Source organism: Schistocerca nitens, unplaced genomic scaffold, assembly GCF_023898315.1.
Source record: "Schistocerca nitens isolate TAMUIC-IGC-003100 unplaced genomic scaffold, iqSchNite1.1 HiC_scaffold_356, whole genome shotgun sequence".
NCBI lineage: Eukaryota > Metazoa > Arthropoda > Insecta > Orthoptera > Acrididae > Schistocerca > Schistocerca nitens.
In genome coordinates, this window is record NW_026045890.1 from 1 (window position 1) to 5000 (window position 5000).

Consider the following 5000-nt stretch of genomic DNA (forward strand, 5'->3'; position numbering starts at 1 on the left):
ATCAAGAAAGAGCTATCAATCTGTCAATCCTTCCGGTGTCCGGGCCTGGTGAGGTTTCCCGTGTTGAGTCAAATTAAGCCGCAGGCTCCACTCCTGGTGGTGCCCTTCCGTCAATTCCTTTAAGTTTCAGCTTTGCAACCATACTTCCCCCGGAACCCAAAAGCTTTGGTTTCCCGGAGGCTGCCCGCCGAGTCATCGGAGGAACTGCGGCGGATCGCTGGCTGGCATCGTTTATGGTTAGAACTAGGGCGGTATCTGATCGCCTTCGAACCTCTAACTTTCGTTCTTGATTAATGAAAACATACTTGGCAAATGCTTTCGCTTCTGTTCGTCTTGCGACGATCCAAGAATTCACCTCTAACGTCGCAATACGAATGCCCCCGCCTGTCCCTATTAATCATTACCTCGGGTTCCGAAAACCAACAAAATAGAACCGAGGTCCTATTCCATTATTCCATGCACACAGTATTCAGGCGGGCTTGCCTGCTTTAAGCACTCTAATTTGTTCAAAGTAAACGTGCCGGCCCACCGAGACACTCAATAAAGAGCACCCTGGTAGGATTTCAACGGGGTCCGCCTCGGGACGCACGAGCACGCACGAGGCGGTCGCACGCCTTCGGCTCGCCCCACCGGCAGGACGTCCCACGATACATGCCAGTTAAACACCGACGGGCGGTGAACCAACAGCGTGGGACACAAATCCAACTACGAGCTTTTTAACCGCAACAACTTTAATATACGCTATTGGAGCTGGAATTACCGCGGCTGCTGGCACCAGACTTGCCCTCCAATAGATACTCGTTAAAGGATTTAAAGTGTACTCATTCCGATTACGGGGCCTCGGATGAGTCCCGTATCGTTATTTTTCGTCACTACCTCCCCGTGCCGGGAGTGGGTAATTTGCGCGCCTGCTGCCTTCCTTGGATGTGGTAGCCGTTTCTCAGGCTCCCTCTCCGGAATCGAACCCTGATTCCCCGTTACCCGTTACAACCATGGTAGGCGCAGAACCTACCATCGACAGTTGATAAGGCAGACATTTGAAAGATGCGTCGCCGGTACGAAGACCGTGCGATCAGCCCAAAGTTATTCAGAGTCACCAAGGCAAACGGACCGGACGAGCCGACCGATTGGTTTTGATCTAATAAAAGCGTCCCTTCCATCTCTGGTCGGGACTCTGTTTGCATGTATTAGCTCTAGAATTACCACAGTTATCCAAGTAACGTGGGTACGATCTAAGGAACCATAACTGATTTAATGAGCCATTCGCGGTTTCACCTTAATGCGGCTTGTACTGAGACATGCATGGCTTAATCTTTGAGACAAGCATATGACTACTGGCAGGATCAACCAGGGAGCTGCGTCAACTAGAGCTGAGCAGCCGGCCGCCCGGGAGTGTGTCCCGGGGGCCCGCGCGAACACGCAAGCGTCCGCTCAATTATTCTGCAAACAGGAGGAGGCTGGGCTCCCCTGCACGATACACCTCGAAACCCTCTCAGGTCCCGGCGGCGCGCAGCGCCGTCCTAAGTACTTGGTCGGGTTCGAGAGAGGCGCAATCGCCCGGAGATAGGCGAGTAGACGCTTTCAGTGCGACCACCCGTGCTCCCAACTGAGCTTGCCGCTGCCGACAGAGGCCCGGGAGCGTGCTGTCGTGGTGTTGCCGGCGGGAGACAACACGCGGCCACAAACAGTGACCGGGCAGCTCCAACGCCAGCGCCACAGAGGGGCAGAGCCCCACTTGGGTGCCAAAGCGAACTCTCCCAGCACAGCGCACGCGCCAACACATCCGCACAGCTGCGATACAAACCACCTGCGAGAACCGCGGGGGCGACCGAGCAGCAGACGGCGTCGCGGCGCCGAGTGCCGGGCGGCGGCGCATCCTCAACGCACACAGTCCTCAATCGGACCAGCACACTGCAGATGTCCACCGCGCTTCGCACCGGGCCCGGGAGGACCCACTTTGGCCGCACGGCGCCGCGCGCTGGGTGCGCCGGCACGCAGATGCGCCGCCTGCCGCCTCCGTCAGCCGGCGCGCCTGCCACTGGGCGCCCCCACCAGCCGGCTGCCGCGCGTGCGCCCACGCAGCGCGCGGCCAGCACGCCGGGCGCCCCCCCCCTCACCGGCCGGGGACGGTCCCACCCAGCCACCGCCGCGTATCGCTTCATACCCACATGCCCACTCACGTTCGTGGGTATGACGGGTGTCGCTGAAGCAACCGGTTAATACCTGTACCGATCGTCGATATCAACGATTCACCTCCAGCGCGAACAACCGCGCAACAACGGATTTCCAGTTCATTTGCGTAACTTGGGCAGCAAACGTAGACATCCATCTACATTTGCGACTTCTACGAGTCTTGCATGCCTGGATGTTGTGTGTCACGACGCACTCCATCAGCATACATACACGCTGCGACGTGTGCACGAAAGAACACGTGGAAGGTGGCCAGCGTACGTATGCGAATGCCATTGCACAGCTGCGAAGCGCATTCAACACGCGAACTCCTGACCGACGAGCTAGAGGTGACAGGAGGGGAGGGGGGGGGGGGGGGCGGGGGCGATATACGTCCTATTGCAGTACACAATACAGTGGATAGCGGGACCATGTGGAAAGTAAGCAACACTCGCAAGATGTGAGGGTACGCACCGTAAAATGAATCAATACGCAGAACACCACAGTGTGCGCGAAGTGAACTATGTTGAGATGGTTGCAATTAGGCAACGCTACACGAATTCCTAGATTCATATAACTAACAATTACAGGGCAGGTTAAGGCGCAACGTGGGTTAGGTTAGGGCGCAACGTGGGTTAGGTTAGGGCGCAACGTGGGTTAGGTTTGGGCGCAACGTGGGTTAGGTTAGGGCGCAACGTGGGTTAGGTTAGGGCGCAACGTGGGTTAGGTTAGGGCCCAACGTAGGTTAGGTTAGGGCGCAACGTAGGTTAGGTTAGGGCGCAACGTAGGTTAGGTTAGGGCGCAACGTAGGTTAGGTTAGGGCGCAACGTAGGTTAGGTTAGGGCGCAACGTAGGTTAGGTTAGGGCGCAACGTAGGTTAGGTTAGGGCGCAACGTGGGTTAGGTTAGGGCGCAACGTGGGTTAGGTTTGGGCGCAACGTGGGTTAGGTTAGGGCGCAACGTGGGTTAGGTTAGGGCGCAACGTGGGTTAGGTTAGGGCCCAACGTAGGTTAGGTTAGGGCGCAACGTAGGTTAGGTTAGGGCGCAACGTAGGTTAGGTTAGGGCGCAACGTAGGTTAGGTTAGGGCGCAACGTAGGTTAGGTTAGGGCGCAACGTAGGTTAGGTTAGGGCGCAACGTAGGTTAGGTTAGGGCGCAACGTGGGTTAGGTTAGGGCGCAACGTGGGTTAGGTTAAGGCGCAACGTGGGTTAGGTTAGGGCGCAACGTGGGTTAGGTTAGGGCGCAACTTGGGTTAGGTTAAGGCGCAACTTGGGTTAGGTTAAGGCGCAACTTGGGTTAGGTTAAGGCGCAACTTGGGTTAGGTTAAGGCGCAACTTGGGTTAGGTTAAGGCGCAACTTGGGTTAGGTTAAGGCGCAACTTGGGTTAGGTTAAGGCGCAACTTGGGTTAGGTTAAGGCGCAACTTGGGTTAGGTTAAGGCAGAAGTTGGGTTAGGTTAAGGCAGAAGTTGGGTTAGGTTAAGGCAGAAGTTGGGTTAGGTTAAGGCAGAAGTTGGGTTAGGTTAAGGCGCAACTTGGGTTAGGTTAAGGCGCAACTTGGGTTAGGTTAAGGCGCAACTTGGGTTAGGTTAAGGCGCAACTTGGGTTAGGTTAAGGCGCAACTTGGGTTAGGTTAAGGCGCAACTTGGGTTAGGTTAAGGCGCAACTTGGGTTAGGTTAAGGCGCAACTTGGGTTAGGTTAAGGCGCAACTTGGGTTAGGTTAAGGCAGAAGTTGGGTTAGGTTAAGGCAGAAGTTGGGTTAGGTTAAGGCAGAAGTTGGGTTAGGTTAAGGCAGAAGTTGGGTTAGGTTAAGGCAGAAGTTGGGTTAGGTTAAGGCAGAAGTTGGGTTAGGTTAAGGCAGAAGTTGGGTTAGGTTAAGGCAGAAGTTGGGTTAGGTTAAGGCAGAAGTTGGGTTAAGGGATGGTGTGTGTGGGGGGGGGGTGGGGTGGCGAGGTTCGTTGATAGTGATGGTAGTAAGTGGACGCCTGAGGCACTATCAGATATGTCACGTCAGTTGCACTTGTGGCTCATGGCAGGTGGCGCGCCCGTTCTGTGTTTGTGGCAAAGGAGTGGCACACCTGTGTCTTTCATTCCTGCCATTGTTTATGTGCTGTGAGATGCGGCAGTGTGGTGCTGTTGGGTGCACCCCTGTGTAGGACATGTGTGGGTGTTGGTGGCGTATCTGAGCAATGGTGGTTGTAGGAAGAGTGGGATATTCAGTTTTCTGGTTCGACGTCCCGGTCTGGTTATCATAGTGTGGATGGTGTACTGTGGCCGAGAGGATGCACTGGATGTTGTTCCATGCTGGTACTTAGATGTTGTGTCTGCGTCTGTTACAGGCATAGACTAGTGGGTGATGGAGTGTGTGGGTGACGTGTGGTTGACATTGTGTGCACAGACGTTCAGCATGTATAGGGACAGTTGTATGTGTTATCTATATTCCGATGACTGCGCGTATTACTAAGCACCGCCGCGTATAAGCTTAATGTATGTATAGTCAATGCCTGTTCTATCTCTGTACAGTAGTAGCGGTGCGACTGCACTAGCTAGCTACACCTCGCGGCATCGTCCCCCGGTGTATGGCATATGATTATAAACATTCTGTCTATTAGTCAAAACCGGTGGTGTGACTACGTCACATGTTTGAGGTGGGGGGACGCAACACCGTGCCGGTGGGTCAGGGCTGCGAAACACTTTCCCCACACTGGGGGCTCGGACCCTCATTACTCGTCCCAGTAATATATTGCGGAGCGCACATAGCCATTGCCCAGAGTCTTTGCGACTGCGAGTGCAACGCCCACGGGGACCGACGTGGATGGGGCGGCCCATAGCT